This window comes from Tupaia chinensis, unplaced genomic scaffold, assembly GCF_000334495.1.
Source record: "Tupaia chinensis unplaced genomic scaffold, TupChi_1.0 Scaffold000377_1, whole genome shotgun sequence".
In the NCBI taxonomy this organism is placed as follows: Eukaryota; Metazoa; Chordata; class Mammalia; order Scandentia; family Tupaiidae; genus Tupaia; species Tupaia belangeri.
This window is the reverse complement of record NW_006159875.1, coordinates 453,847-471,366: the sequence shown is the minus strand read 5'-3', so window position 1 is coordinate 471,366 and position 17,520 is coordinate 453,847.

The following is a 17,520-nucleotide window of genomic DNA, read 5'->3' as shown; positions in this document are numbered from 1 at the left end:
GGGGGAGTTTTTGCTACAGGGTGTGTACACTCACCAGAGAGACAGAGACAGAACACAAGATACATTTCATCTATGGATTCCCTCATCAAAGGTAAATATTATCGAAACTAATAATGATTCCAACCCAGTTTTCAGAACTACATAATCCATACTCTTTCTGCCATGTCAGGATGATAAAGAAGAAGATATGGAAGACCGGCTACTTGCTTGACTTTTCATTGGGGGAAATTAATAAAATAAAGTAAATTTTAAAGTCCAAGATCCCAGGGCATCTTTGGGTTCATGTTGCATGCAGCAAATAGTAAATTAATTCAGTTGTGTATGTAAGAATCAGGCAAAGAAAAAGAAACAAAACAAATTACTCTTTATCAGTAATGTGTTGAATGAGGTATCCAGATGACTGTCAGGGTAACTTTGAATTCCAAAAATTACACCGTTAAGAGCACTAACTTGGTCTTTCAATCTTTCTATATTGTGGTGCTTTCAGATTTACCAAGTGAGTCTCAGAGAGAAGATGAGGAAGCCCACAGATCACATGGGCACAAATACCCGTTTGTCTGGAAGCCACATTGCCCAAATGCTCTGGTCTTAGGTCGTCCCCAAGAAAGGATGAGATTTTATTGCTCCTGGTAGGTAAATAATGAACCTCAGAACTTGAAGGCCCTTTGTTTTATTTTCTGTGTCAGGACTGTAAAAGGTTTGTAAAGCTTACAGTTTTCTGTCTGTGTAGTTTACTCTCTATCCATACGGAACTCATTGCTCTTCTCTAAACACAACACCCTCATTCACTTCACCAGGGAACTTTATATCCATTCTTCCTGCCTACCACACCCTCTTCAGACTTCCTCGTTTAACCCTTACTTCTCTTCAAAGCTCAATTCAGGAGTTGTCTCCAGTCACTAGGCACCCCACACTAACCTCCATCTCCTGGCTGTACTTAAAGTCCTCCTCTGGGGTCTCTCCACCTCCCTGGGTCACTGCTGGCAGGGCAGCCACCACTAGGCACTGATACCTGTCAGATACAAGCATAAACTGGGTTGTACTTCCCTGCCTGTCTGAACTACCTAATCCATCCTCGTCCTACCACGCCAGGATGATAAAGATTAAGAGAAAAACACAAAGAAGGAAGTCATATGGAAGTCTGGATACTTGCTTGATTTTTGCATCAAGAGAGATTAATTTTTAAAATAAAATAAAATAAATGTAAAGTCCAAAATCCCAGGGCGGCTCCAGAACTATGACTGTCTGTCTGCCTCTCTAGACTGTGAGCAATATAATGAAGAGAAGCAAGCCCACATTTGAGAGTTTGGATACTTCACATCTGCTGCCAGCTAATTGAGAAGACTCTCGATTTACGATTGACTCTTATTTACGATTGACTCCAGTTTACGATTCTTGACACCCGTTGAGCACAGCACTGAAGTCAGCTCCAGTGGATGTCCCTAGATGAGACAAGACCTCTGGACAGGCTGTCCCCATGAGCAGGCATGTGTCACTGGTCTTAAGACACAGTCCTTGTTTCTAGGAGACACCAGAACACAGCAATATCCTCTCAAATTGTTTAACTTGAACAATTCTAGAAAACAATCTTAATGGTGCATTGAGACCCTTTTATTGACTTGGTTCACAAGATGTAAGTGGATTTCAATATGCGTTTAATCAAAATGCCCAGCTGCATTTACTTAAAAGCGCAGCCCACAAAAACATCTAAGTAGGCCCCTTACCTCCCTATTGAGAACATGCAGGAGAGATCCGACCAGAATTTAATTTGCCAGAAAAGTAAAAGCCCCTGGAATCAGCTACTTGTAAGACAAATTTCAGTCCTTTCTTTCTCGGAGCACAGGCAGCTAATAAATAAGTCTATTCACACAGATGAGAGATGAGGCTCCATGGAGAGGGCAGGCACTGGGCCAGTGGAGCCTACCCAGCTCAGGCTCCTGTGGGCCCTGCCCACAGCAAACCTTCAAAACTGACTCGGAAGATCAGTGTCAGGGAGAAGGGCTGCCTTTTCTTCCCAAGCAGCCAAATTTACTAGACAGAACTCAGGCTTACAAGCTAAGTGATTTTAGCAAATTATTCATCTTCTCAGAGCATTGCCACCCTGATCTTAAAGTATAGATAGCAAAGTCCACTGCGTAGGGTTTGGTGTGGGTCGACCTGTTGCCCCCCAGAAGTCCGAGGTGGAAACCCTGTGTGTATGTAGAAGAGCCTCAGAACGTGACCTTACTTGGAAACAGGCCGTTGCAGACATATTTAGGTCAGATAAGGTCCTCATGGTATAGAGTAGGCCCTGAATCTGATATGACTAGTGACATTGTAAAAGGAGGGACTTTGTACAGCACACAGGGGGAACATCACGTGACAATGAAGGCGGAGATTGGGCTTTGAGTCTACAAGTCAGGAATGGCAGAGGTGGTCAGCAAACCATGAGCAGGCAGGACAGAGCTTGGAGCAGACCCCCCCTGTGCCTCAGGGGGCACATCCACCTACATCTCATCTCCACCTCAGACCTCTAGCCCACAGGACTGGAGACAGTAGAGTTCTGTTGTCTAAGCCGAGCATCCTGTGATATTTTGCTGCAGGCGCCCTGGGCAGCCAATGCAATATTGTTCCAGAGGAGGCGCTGGCAGAGGGTACATCCCTGTCTGTTCATTCTGGCCGACACCTGACTCCCGGGTAGAGGACAGAGCAGTTGGGAAGAGTGTAGCTAGGGCAAGTCAAGGATGAAATGTGTATTAAACAAATAACGAGTCATCCCACCAACACTCACTATACATGGCTTATTGCCTTCTGGGGTGGGATGCCTACAAAAGAGTCCTTTTCCCCGCTATTGAAAACACTCTGACTCCAGAATGTAATCTTCATCAGATCTTCATAACCCCAGAGGGTCTCCTGAAAGTTGCTTTTAGTTGGGCAAATATGAGGCGTGCAGACTTACCCTGGAGCAGGGTGTTCTGAAGCCATGTGGCACTTAAAAGGGCCTCCCCACACAGTGCCCCTTTGTCTGCACAGCTGGTCTTTGAGGCATTCCATGTGAGCGGAGGAGCCTTCTGGGAGGTAAAGGATTGAGGCTCTGACCTTCCCATCTTGCAGCTGAATGTTATGAGAGACATTTCAATTGCCCAACAGGGCCCCAGCCAAGGTCTCCAGCAGGAAAGGACACCGGGACCCCAGAGTATAAATCTGCACTTGGGTAGGGAGTTTGGGACTGGTGACTCCACCCCTTGCCCCGTTCAGGAGTTTCAGAGGCTGCATGCGTGTGTCACAGGAGGCCCCAAGACCCTTCTAAGCTCAGTCTGACCGGCATATTGGAGGACAGTGTAGGTTTCCACCTTCACAGCAGAGTTGCAGAGCCAGGGCCCAGTCAATTCTGGGGGCCTGGGTTGTCTCAGACAGAATTCATGCCAGGTTAGCAACAGAGTGGAAAACCAGGACCTGGCAAAGAGTTGATTCCCCTTCTAGAAATTCTGTTGTATTTGCCAAAGAAAGGAAATGACCCAAAATTTCACTTTGTCCTTTGTCCTCACTGTTTTTATCTAAGGCTCCTTCTTTCCTACAACAGAGTCTGGGTAGGTGAAACAGCTTGAAATATATATATGTGTATGTGTGTGTTTATGCACACACATACACATATACACACACGCACATACACAGGCGCCCTGGGCAGCCAATGCAATATTGTTCCAGAGGAGGCGCTGGCAGAGGGTACATCCCTGTCTGTTCATTCTGGCCGACACCTGACTCCCGGGTAGAGGACAGAGCAGTTGGGAAGAGTGTAGCTAGGGCAAGTCAAGGATGAAATGTGTATTAAACAAATAACGAGTCATCCCACCAACACTCACTATACATGGCTTATTGCCTTCTGGGGTGGGATGCCTACAAAAGAGTCCTTTTCCCCGCTATTGAAAACACTCTGACTCCAGAATGTAATCTTCATCAGATCTTCATAACCCCAGAGGGTCTCCTGAAAGTTGCTTTTAGTTGGGCAAATATGAGGCGTGCAGACTTACCCTGGAGCAGGGTGTTCTGAAGCCATGTGGCACTTAAAAGGGCCTCCCCACACAGTGCCCCTTTGTCTGCACAGCTGGTCTTTGAGGCATTCCATGTGAGCGGAGGAGCCTTCTGGGAGGTAAAGGATTGAGGCTCTGACCTTCCCATCTTGCAGCTGAATGTTATGAGAGACATTTCAATTGCCCAACAGGGCCCCAGCCAAGGTCTCCAGCAGGAAAGGACACCGGGACCCCAGAGTATAAATCTGCACTTGGGTAGGGAGTTTGGGACTGGTGACTCCACCCCTTGCCCCGTTCAGGAGTTTCAGAGGCTGCATGCGTGTGTCACAGGAGGCCCCAAGACCCTTCTAAGCTCAGTCTGACCGGCATATTGGAGGACAGTGTAGGTTTCCACCTTCACAGCAGAGTTGCAGAGCCAGGGCCCAGTCAATTCTGGGGGCCTGGGTTGTCTCAGACAGAATTCATGCCAGGTTAGCAACAGAGTGGAAAACCAGGACCTGGCAAAGAGTTGATTCCCCTTCTAGAAATTCTGTTGTATTTGCCAAAGAAAGGAAATGACCCAAAATTTCACTTTGTCCTTTGTCCTCACTGTTTTTATCTAAGGCTCCTTCTTTCCTACAACAGAGTCTGGGTAGGTGAAACAGCTTGAAATATATATATGTGTATGTGTGTGTTTATGCACACACATACACATATACACACACGCACATACACACACACACATACACACACATATATGTATGTTGCGAGATTTTTCCTTTAGGGCATTTGTGTTAACTAGAGAGACAGAAAGTGAGAAATCACTCCCAGGGGAAATGGTCATGCCTCAATTTTTTCTCTTCCATTCTCCTCTCAAGATTTTGACATGTATGCACATGTGCCTGGCATGAGTTTTAAGCCACTGGATCCAGACTCAAACTACGGCTGACTACCTAGGAGTCCAGTGACATAACCATTACACCACCTGCTGGTCCCCACAGCTTGAAGTATTAACTATCTGACTCATTGCAGAAAAGCTTATCTGACCTCAGTTGTAGAATCACGACATGGAACACTACATTTAGTAATAAAAAAGCAGGTAGTAAAGGGACAGATACTGGAAGGTTCATATTTGGAGTAGGCCATGTTGAGTGGGGATGGTATTTGAAAAGAAACTTCACTGTCTAGTCAACTGTAATACTGTGGGGCTACTGGCTGTCTAACTCAATCATCATCCTAATTGTTACTGGTATTAATATTTTTATTACTATTATCATGCTCACCTATATTTTCCAAATGTTCTATAATTAGCGCTCATGATGTTTTTAATTCAAGTTATTATTAAAAGAGAAAGGAAATCACTGTTCCTCAGGCAAAGGTTAGAGAGCACTGTCCTTCACATTTGTCTCCCAGCACTTTGGGGAGAGCCAAGGGTGGCTCTGTCACACGCTCAGGGCTGTGAACGCACCACATCAGCCCCTCTGTCCACTGCTCAGAGGTGCTGTGTGGACATTGGGCCAATTTTCCTGGCAATTTGTGAAAGTCATGTAAGTTTTCATGAAAGTTTAGGTAGTACAATATGTGGTGTGGGCAGTTTTTAAATGTTTGTAATGCAATGTATAAAGTTTTTTTTTAATTTGTTTTATACATTTAATCACTTTACATCATTTAACTTGCAGATTGAATTTACCCAGCATGAATACACTTCACTCCAGTTTAGTTGAGGATGCAAAACACATTATTGTCAACAGAGAATGATCCATTTCTGCATCCCGTAAATGTCTCGCCTCTATTTTTTTCCTTAATAACTTGGCTGGTCAGGCGAGCCCAATCTCTGAGGCTATATGCAGCCTCCACATGCCCCAGCCTCACAGGGAACTCCAGTGTCCCTCAGCCTCCAGAAAACCACAGTGGTAGAGTACCCTGCTTCCAACTGCTAGAGTACCCTGGTGCCATGTTGTTCCGCCTAATAAAAATGATGCAAATACCTGAAACGAGTTTCTCTATTAATTTGGAAAACTATGATTTAAAACACATTTTTTTAAAATAACTATTAAACAGGCCAGCAGGTGGCATAGTAGTTAAGGTAGCTGGATCTCACATGGCCATTTGCACAGTTCAAGTTCCAGACCAGCAGCTTGGAAATTGCTCCAGGTGTGTGTGTGTCTGTGTGTGTGTGTGTGTATGTGTGCCCAAAAATCTCAAGAGGAGAATGGAGGAGAAGAGATTATACAGGGCCACCCCCCCACACCCGTCTCTCTCTGGCGGTTATTCACAATAGTTAAGACGTAGAGTCAACCCAAATGTCGAAGAACAGATGAATGGATTGAAAAAACGTGGCACATTATACACTGTGGAATACTACTCAGTCATAAAAAAACAATGAGACCTTGGCATTTGATAGAAAGTGAAGAAATATAGAAGATTTAATGCTGATTGAAGCAAGACCGGCTCTGAAGTCGAGGCATTGTATGTCCCACTTCGTACATACTGAATGTCTGCACGCTACGACAGACATCGAAAGACTGGAAGGTATAAAGGCAGAGAGAGCAACTGTGGAGGCTAGAGACAGTGTGGGAGGAGGGTGGGCAGTGGGGGAGTGCAGGAAGTGGGGAATCAAGGGGGAAAAAGGCAAAACACTTAACAGACACAAAAATGAAAAATTATCTGTCGATAGTATGTTTGGGAATATCTTTGACTGGACTAATATGCAGTATATCTGTGCTGGGAAAATTAATTTTATGTGGTATAAAGATGTACAGATGTGAATGTAAAAAACTAAGAAAAATAAATTTAAAAATAGGGGGAGAGAGAGAAATAAAAACAGGCATCCTCATGTGTCTCTCTGCTCTGGACGGAATAATTATAATAATAACTCTCTCCATTCTTTGGGAAAACTAACACTCTAGCAAGTGTTGGTTTTTTTCACTTACAGACTTGCAACCCTCAGCATGGTACTTCCCACTCTTAAACTGGAATTCCTCATTTGTGTTCAGAGATCTACCTACCACCTACTTAATAGTTTTGTTGTGACAATGATGAGAGAAAGAATATAGATGTTAAACACTTCACACCATTCCAGGTTGGAAGGAATAAATGTAGTTAACTTTATCTTATGACAATCTTGCAAGATATTATTAAGTTCAGTTTATAGATTAGGAAACTATTTCGATGAGGTTATGTAAGTTTTCCAAAGCAATGCAGATGAGCAAAGGAGGAGCTGGGGTCATCTGCTCATTTCTGATGTTGAAGTCCCTGCTCCTGCCAGCCCAGTGGTCCTCCGACTTCAGTGTGTACACAGATCAACCTGGAATCTCTCAAAATGCAGACCTGACCTGGAGGACTGGGTGGGAACCTGAGAAGTTACCAGGGGAGACTCAGGCAGCCAGTCTGTGGGGTACGCTTTGGTAGCGAGGCTCTGGAGCATTCTGAGAGCTTAGCAAGCACACCACCCATCCAAAGGAGTGAACAGACAGAGCAAACGCTGAAGGAAGTTAAAAAGAAGAGTGACCAGCAGGTGGCATGGAGGTTAAGGCAGTGGGTCTCAAATGGCTGACTCCACAGCTCAAGTCCTGGACCTAGTGGCTTGGAAAATCACACCAGGAGGAACCAGGAGTTAGCGTAATGGCTACGTCGCTGGACTCCCATGTAGTTGAATGCAGTTCGCATCCCGGACCCGGTGGCTTAAAACCCACGCCGGGCATGTGTGCGTGCGTGCCCAAGATCCCGAGAGGAGAATGGAGGAGAAGGGTTGCGGTGTGGCCATCCCCTCTGGGGGGTGATTTCCTGCTTTCTGTCTCTCTGTCTCTTTCTGTCTGTCTGGCGAGTGCATGCACCCTATAGTGAAAAACCTCTAAAAAAAAGAAAGAAAGAAGAAAGAAAGAAGAAAGAAAGAAAGAAAGAAAGAGAGAGAGAGAGAAAGAGAGAGAGAGAGAGAGAGAGAGAAAGAGAGAGAGAGAGAGAGAAAGAGAGAAAGAGAGAAAGAGAGAAAGAGAGAAAGAGAGAAAGAGAGAAAGAGAGAAAGAGAGAAAGAGAGAAAGAGAGAAAGAGAGAAAGAGAGAAAGAGAGAAAGAGAGAAAGAGAGAAAGAGAGAAAGAGAGAAAGAGAGAAAGAGAGAAAGAGAGAAAGAAAGAAAGAAAGAAAGAAAGAAAGAAAGAAAGAAAGAAAGAAAGAAAGAAAGAAAGAAAGAAAGAAAATCACACCAGGCAAGTGCGTGTGCATGCCCAGAATCCCACTGCCTCTGGTGAGTGCCTGCTCCCTCTAACAAAAACTTATAAAAATAATAATAAAAGAGGGATAAAAAAGAATAGGAAGGAAAAGTTAAAACAAAAATAATAAGAGAAATAATTGTATCTTAAGGAAAATTAGGCGCTAGAGAAGAGAAAGAAATATCTGTCTCCCCTCTGTGCACAGAACGGAGCATGTTCATTCAGCAGCTGATGTGCGTGGGGCAGTGGACGCGAGTGTCAGAATACTGCATGGGATCTCTGAATTCTGCCTTAGTGTATAGGCCATAAAAGATTGCAAAGGTACCTTTCTCCTGTCTCCAGCACCCCAACTTCTGGAAGAACACCCTTGTTTCTGTTCTAAAATCACTGATGTGGAGCAGATGGACGAACTGGAAGTTTGTGATCTGAGTAATTCTCAGAGCTGGGGTCAGGCATAGACTCTGTAATCAGATAACATGAAGTTCATGCTCAGCCTCTGCTAGCACTCAGATGCCTCTTTAATTATATAAAAATATAGTTTTAATTCATCATATCTTTCTAAAGATCAAAATGAGTCAGTACGTACAGAGCACTTAGAGAAATACCAGCATGGAGTAAGTTCTTAGCGCATGTGCGTAACAGCGTTATTGCTAGTGTGTGCAGCAGGCTTTCTGTGCCTGGCACGAGAAGTGAGAAGGAGTCCTTTGCTACAGGCTGGCACAGTGTCAGGTGCTGGACCAGGTGCTTGGTATGTGTTCCCACCTAACCCTCCCCAGCCCCGAGGTGTGCTCTATTATTCTTTGACTAATGTCATTTTGGAGATAAGGAGAGTGAGGCACAGAGGAGTCGTCATTTGGCCACCTCACACATGGAGCAGATGGTGCCCCTGGGATCTGAACCAGGTTGCCCAGCTCAGAGTCTGACTCTCCCCTGCTGCTCTGTCCCATATTACTTGGTGATGATGGTGTTGGCTACTCTTGTTGAAGGTTAGAGGAAGTTCTCCTAGCTGGTAAAATTTTCAAATGCCAATTCTTTTTAACTTGCTGGTAGATGTTAGAGCAGTTCACAGGGTTAGGGAGGTGACATTTAGCAGTATGATCACTCGGATAATGCACGGAGGGACAGATCCATGCCCTGGGACTGGCCCATTAATGGCGTTCCATTGTATGGTATGCTGATTCACAACCTGTCCCCACTGCTGTCAGAACGGATTAAGCCAAACACGTTCCAGCTATGCTGTTCAAAGACTTCCTAATTGACTGTATGACAAGAGTTACACATAAGCAACTGAATTAGTAAATCTACCAAATGCTCTTAAACAAAGAGTCTTAGAAGAAAATGAGCTAATTATGCATATACTGTCCAGACAAGGAACAGGGTGTGAACCAAGATGCCTCTTCATTATGGGATAATCAGCACTTCCTGGAGAGGTCACAGAGCTGAGACCGAAGAATGGATCAGAAGAATCTAGGGTCACCCTTCTGTCTTCATTTACCAGAATGAGGAGATGAGGCACCAAAGTCTTGCTTCCTAAGAACCCTTGCTTCTTTGTAGTCCCTGAACCAAGCGTAGGGGGTATTTTTGTTTGGCCTTTTTAAATTATTTTTATTTGGATTTTGCCATAGGGGGTATACATTTGCCAGAGAGAGAAAAGAAAATGATCAGACAGCCATGACACAATCCCTTCTCCTCCATTCTCGTCTTCCTCCATTCTATTTTCAGTCACAGGGTTAGGGAGGTGACATTTAGCAGTATGATCACTCGGATAATGCACGGAGGGACAGATCCATGCCCTGGGACTGGCCCATTAATGGCGTTCCATTGTATGGTATGCTGATTCACAACCTGTCCCCACTGCTGTCAGAACGGATTAAGCCAAACACGTTCCAGCTATGCTGTTCAAAGACTTCCTAATTGACTGTATGACAAGAGTTACACATAAGCAACTGAATTAGTAAATCTACCAAATGCTCTTAAACAAAGAGTCTTAGAAGAAAATGAGCTAATTATGCATATACTGTCCAGACAAGGAACAGGGTGTGAACCAAGATGCCTCTTCATTATGGGATAATCAGCACTTCCTGGAGAGGTCACAGAGCTGAGACCGAAGAATGGATCAGAAGAATCTAGGGTCACCCTTCTGTCTTCATTTACCAGAATGAGGAGATGAGGCACCAAAGTCTTGCTTCCTAAGAACCCTTGCTTCTTTGTAGTCCCTGAACCAAGCGTAGGGGGTATTTTTGTTTGGCCTTTTTAAATTATTTTTATTTGGATTTTGCCATAGGGGGTATACATTTGCCAGAGAGAGAAAAGAAAATGATCAGACAGCCATGACACAATCCCTTCTCCTCCATTCTCGTCTTCCTCCATTCTATTCTCAGGATTTTGGGACACACACACACACACACACACACACATTGACATAGTGTTTTATTCTATTTTTCTTTTATTCTTTCACTGACACCTATATAATGCTACACTGGAAGAACAGAGATTTGGGTTAGCCTGTGGTATGATGGTTAAGGCAGCTCGATCCCACATGGCCTACTGCATGGTTCAAGTCCCAGCCCTGAAAGCTTGAAAAGACACGCTGGGAACATGTGAATGTGTGCCCAAAATCCCAAAAGAAGAGAAGGAAGAGAAGGGATTGTGATGTAGCCACCCTCCAGGGGTATTTCTCTCTCTCTGTCTCTCTCACTCTTTCTATCCTCTCTCCCCTGAGAGCACATGCACTCTCTAGCAAATAAATGAAAAGGAATAGAGGTTTATTGAATAGACATTTATTTAGTTCACACTTTGGAGGTTAAAGGTCAAAGGATTACATCTGGTAAGGAGCTCTCTGCAGAACCCTGGAATGACACTGGACCGCACGAGATAGGACAGAGCAAGAGCATGCATGTTCATGTATGTGTCTATGTGTCCCCTTACAAAGCCACCAGAATCACAGACTTCTGGCTGACACGTTGTAGGTGCCCACAAATGTCAATGCCCTTTACCTATAAATGACACCAGTGAAGTCACAAAGCGAGTCCTTGAGCTGAGGCCAATGCAAAGCTGATTCCCACTTCAGTGGTCCTTGCTGGATCAGTTAAGAATGGAGGAATGCAGTTTTGGAACAGGTCACAACACAGATGGGAGAGGTTACACTTTGTCCGCCTGGGGTCAACTTGAGCAATGCTTTTCCGTTATTCCAAGATGAGAGAAATATTCGAGTCAAATGCTTCCTGGCCATCACCGAAGGGAATCCTGTGGGCAGAGCTGAGCATTGCTGTCTGATAACTCATTCCAGGTGTCCACCGCCAAGGGTCACAGCCCACCTGTTCATCATCAAAGCCCAGTTCACAGCAACAGTCGGCTTCCAAATGTAAGAATGAACATGGGTTCTAACAGAGAAGTCAGAGCAACATGCCTGCCCTGACGTAACCCTCAGTTTAATAATCCAGGAATAAACAGTGCTGTACAGTTTATGCATACATGTGGGGCCCTGCCCTTGGCTTGACCATCAAGGCCTTATAGCTTCTGGTTCTAGCCAACCACAGGACACTCTCTCCCACATCACACACCCTTCTTTAAAGCAGCACCCTGTGCTTAGGGGCTGCAAGTTCAGTCCTCTGATCCCTTCAGCTGCCCTTCCTATCTGTGCTCCTAGGCCCAGGCACATTCCTCAATATGTACTATATTAGAATTCTGCTCATGCATCTTGGAATCTCCCACCTCTTCCCAATCATGACTACCTGCCAAGATCTCCATGGTACTTTCATCATGGGGAAGATGTGCAGAGGTCTATACTGAATACTCACCTTCCCCACGGCTTCTTTGCATGTTTGACTTTTTCTAATATCACAAACCCCAGACTGGACATAAGAAACATTATCTATGAACATATTTCTTTAAGATTTCCCCTTCACCTTTCTGCCTCACCTGATTCCTTTGTCCTCAGGGAATCATGAACAAGTTATGGGGGTACAGCTCCTTGATGTTGCTCATATACAGATAATGTACAGAGGGTGCTCTTAAATATTAGCCCTCAGAAAACTGGTCTGAAGTTTGTGGGGAAAACAAAATATTCAAGGGTTAGAGCTCAATCCAGAATTATGCCTTATGGACAAGTTGATTGAATAATAAATCCATCATCTAATCTGAGACATTTTTATGAGTGAATGGGACATTATTATTAGTAGGGCAATAGGAATACCCACTACTTTCTAGTAAAGAGAATTCAGGGTCACATGAACTCAAACATGGAATGCATCCGATGGGTGTTTTCCAGGAACGTATAGTTAGAAAGTACTGAGGGTGATTATGAAGAACAAGAGTCTAAGTGCATTCCCCTCATCAGAAGATGACTGTTAATTGTTGGGCTGAGCAGTCAGGCCCAGTCAGTGGCCCCTGAACCCCAGGTTTCCTCCTGGTACTCTGAGCTAGTGCCCCAGGAGGACAAGTACCAAAGTGAGGAACAGATAGAATCTCAGCTGAGAGCACGATGCTACAACTGGCGTGACTTTTAAACCACAGAACTTTGTTTCTTATAGTCTGGGAGGCTAGAAGTCCAAGATCAGGACACCAGCAAATTTAGTGTCTGGTGAGGGACCGCTCATTCTGTAGCTCCCTGTGTCCTCATGTGGTATAAGGGACAACTCTATGGAGCTTCCGTTATAAGATCATTAAACTCATTCATGAGCATTAGAATCAAGTCACCTTCTAAAGGGCTCAGCTCCTAATAGCACTGCCTAATTCTGGGGGCTGGGAGGATACTGACATTTAGACCACAGCCATGTACAATGGCTTATCCTGGGCTCACGTCGCAGGAGGCACAAGCAGACATGCAGAATGTACCAACTTGAGGAGCTAGATGTTACTAAGCCCACCAATGAGAGCAAAGATGTACCTTACATAGATTTCAGGCACTGAAGGACTTACATTGTGGATGTGAGTGGACCCCACTGCCCCTGCATTACAGGAGGGCAAGACCAGGGAGAAGCCCCTTTGAGAACACCTTGAAATTTCTCTAGACTATTTAATCATAAAATCAAGACCCTGGCATTTGACATAAAGTGGAAAAATACGGAAGATTTATTGCTGTGTGAAGCAAGCCAAGCTATGAAAGAGAGACATTGTATGTCTCCACTTAACATATACCAACTGTCCACACTCTATGGTAGAGACTGAAAGATTGGAGGACATACAAGCATTGAAAATAGTTATGGACACTGGAGACAGTGTGGAAGGAGGGTGGGAGAGGGGAAGAGTGTATAGAAGGAAATTAGGGAGAAAAATAGAGAAGACTTTTGTGGGACACAGAGATGTTTTATTACCTGATGATAATGCATATAGTATTATCAACTGCACTGGTCTGAGGTGCACTTCATGTTGAGTAAATTTTCTTTACAAGCTAAATGATGTATAGTAATTGAATGTATAAATAATAATAATTAAATTTTACAAAAGAAATTTTTCTAGATACTCTGAAATAGATGTTGGTGGTTTTGTTTGACTGTCTGTTTTTGGTCATGCAGTTAGTGGCTGTGACAAAGAAATACTAAGAGTACCAAATAGGCACCATAACATAACATCATGGTAGTATTTCTCCATCACAGCCACTAACTGCATGAGAAAGCACTGGTTAGTATAGCAAAAACAAAGGCAGCCAATGGCCGTTTGAGTTAAGAAATCATCTGATGCCAAAGATTATCTTTTTATTTTGAAATAATTTTAGCCATGTGGAAAAGGTCTGTGTACTTTGCCCCAGTAGTCTGTGAGAGCAGACTGGTTAAATAAGCAAACAGATCAATAATAAATTGGACGGAGGGTCTGCCGTGGAGTAGAATGCCAACGCACAAATGCAGAAGACATGCTGAGAAGAATCACTGTGGCAACCACCTCAGGAGTAATTGTTTCAGAAAGGATCACCCTGGATGCTAATAGTGAAGGCTTGATGACAAGCAGGCTATGGCTTGTCTCAGAGTTTCTCACCACAATCCAGGAATCTTTTACAAAAGAAAACAATTAGTACCTTTGCACTGAGATCTGGCCAACACCATGCTAACCAAGTGATCAAAGTTACATTGCCAAGACTGGAACAATACACATTTTATACTCCTGATTGGTTGATATTAGTATGGACTCATGGATTCTCACTTTAATCAGCTGGTTCTACAAGCTATCACTGTCCTTTGCTGACTTTCCAACACTCAGATCATCCTGGTTCCGTCCAGGAGAATTCCTTTTGAGCCTAGGGGCATATGTCCTTGTTTTCTGAGCATTTTCTTACTTTGTGGCACAAGAAGTGCTAAAAGCTGGTGGCTACATCATTGCTTTTGTTCTCACACAGTACAGAAATAAGATTGAAATTATCCCAATTAGGTTTAGCTTAGACTTTATCCATTAGGCAAGGGTTTTGTGTATCATTTTATCTTTTTAAAATAATGTTTTCAAAATTTGCTACAGGGTGCATGCACTCACCAGGGAGAGACAGAGGAGAGAGAGTTAATGAAGGTAAGAAAGTACCCCCGGGGGGATGGCCACACCACAACAATCCATTCTCCTCCATTCTCCTTTCGGGATTTTGGGAAAGCATGCACATGCATCCTGTCTAGGATTCCAACCACGCAGTCGGCCATGTGGGTTCCAGCCGCCGTAATCACCCCTTCACTGGCTGACCCTAAAATAAATTTTGATTGACATGTGCTATTTAGACATATTCATGGAGTACAAGGTGATTTTTTTTTATTATATAAATACAATATGTAATGATCGAAACAGAGAAATAAACGTACACAACTCTCTCAAATACTGACCAATACCTTTATGTTGTGAATATTCAAAATTCTCCAGCTATTTTGAAACCTACATCTAATTGTATCAACTATGGTTGCTCTACTGTGCTATGGTGTTCTCCAGCTCATTCCAGCATCCATCCGAAATGCTGTATCTGTTAATCAAGATCTCCCTATACATCCTTCTCTTCTCCCGTTCCCAGATCCTGGTATCCATACTTCCACTCTCCACTTCTGAGAGGCTCTTACTGAGTCTATTAAGAAATTAAAGAAGAAATTTAAAATTTCCATACGGCAAATGAAAATAGAAACAGGACATGAGAAAAGACTTTGAGTCCTAGAAAGTTATAAGTGCCTGGGAGTTTATCTAACCCAACCTGTCACTTTCAGATTAAGAACCTGGGGTTCAAATGCAGAAACTACTCATCCAAGGAGCAGTAGTCTTTAAGGAGTGCATTTCGTAAAAACCCTTTAAAATGGGCCAGAAGAACAATGACCTGGGTAGACCCCCGTGTATGTGAAGTCCAAGCAAGTTCCCAGTGGAGTCTGCAGCTTTGGGCTCCTTGTCTGACCTCAATAGCCCAATAAACCATTTTTATTACAATGTGCGTAACAGCCATCCCCATATTTACAGATGGTCATTAACCTTTTTTCCCTAACGTAATGCATTCTGCTCACAAAAAATCCCTTACTCGTCATAAATTGTGAGCGTGGAGAGGCAGCACTGCAGTTACACTCTGAGAAATGAATGCTCTGTGTTACTCTCTCATTTATTATTTTTTGCAGGATTTGAATATGTCTTAAAGAATATCTTTGAAAAAGTGATTATTTCCATTACGAGGTCTTACGATTTCTTGGGGGGCCTTACCTATGCAATCTGAAAGAGGTATTAGGAAGACATTCCCTGTGCGATGGGATTTAGTCGGACTGAAACCCCCAGGCGCTGATGTCATTGAAGTCTGTCATTCTACAAGGACTTTCCTAATCATCAAGGAGGAGAAGGGTTTTCTCCATACTCAGTATTTTACATCAAAAAATCAGTGTATTTTAGAGAATTATTCAAGAACACTATTCAAAAGAAAGGAATTTCTAGATAGTAGAAAATGCTCAAAACCTAGAAGAGTGTTTTTCAAAATGACTAATGTCAATAGTTATTACTCAGGAGCAACGACTTAGTCAATAACGTTTATGATCCTGCAAACATTTATTTTTCCTTTTTGTTTTCTTTTCCTCATTAGAGTCTATGATAAAACTAGTACTCTTCCATGGAAAGACTTAAAATATAAACTCAGGCATATGACATCGAAGAAGAGGGATTGTATGCTCCATTTTATAGGAATAAAGGAAAACGTGGCTGAAAAGGAGCTTCCAGTGTGGCCTAGGAGCACTAGTAACCAGCAAAGACCACTAATACAAATTAACAAAGTATTAGAATCCCTATTCATCAATGAGACCCATTTCTTCTAGGTATGAGAGATGTGAGAAAAACAAGGGAGACACCATCCTAATTAGGAGGATGATGATTGGATGAGCAGTGAAGATCTAAGATGTCATTGCCATGACGGGGAAGAAAGCAGACAGCACCCCAAGTCCCTGGGAAGGAGGGAGGCCATGGGACTTGCCCTGAGTCTGATCATGATGTGGCAATTCATTACTTAAATGGTCTCCATGTGGGGATGGCAGGTGGAATGATGGTTAAGGCACTGGACTCCCACATGGCTGACCACAGTACAAGTCCTGGGCTTGGTGGTTTGCTTTCTCAATTTCTCTCTCTCTCTCATCCAATTAAAAAATAATAATAATAATAATAAATTAAAGAAAAATTATTCTTTTTTTAAAAAAGGCCTCCATGTGGTCTCTGCATGTTTTAAGACAAGAAGTTCTGAAGAGCATGTGTCCAAGGCTCTCTGTAAATGGTAGACCTGGAGTTCAGTTTCAGATCATCTGTGCCTGGTGAATTTTCTTTGCACAGAATCCCCACAGAAAGCCAATGTACTCGCTTTCCTTAATTCCTTAAAAACATTTACCAAACATCTTTTATGTAAAAGAGGAGAGAAAACAGAAGGAAAGGAGAAGGCATAGCACAAGCTAGACAAGGTTCCCTCCTTTAAACTAAGTTCTTGCTCCAATTAGGGACATCAATGTTCTTAATTTCACTCAAAGCATGGTAAGAGAGGGGGAATGAAACAGATGTGAAACCCTCAAAGCACACGTAGGTAACACTTGACTGAGAGATCAGAGAAGAGTCTGTACAGGTGGCCACTTGGCACTCACATCTTAGGACACAAAAGAGTAGTCAGACTTTGAAGACAGGAGGAAGGGAAAGAAACCTCAGTGAGACCCAAGTACCTAGGGTGGCTGGAACATAAGGTTCGAGAGGGAGGAAGGGATCATGGAGTTGGTGGGACAGATGGCTGGGTCACTCGACTGGCAACAGGAACCAAGGAGCTCCCCTCACCGTCCCAGCTGGAAAGGCCTGGGTTGGGGGCTCAGCCACTGGGAGAAGAACTGAAATAACATTACAGCAGGCAACAGGAATCCCGAATT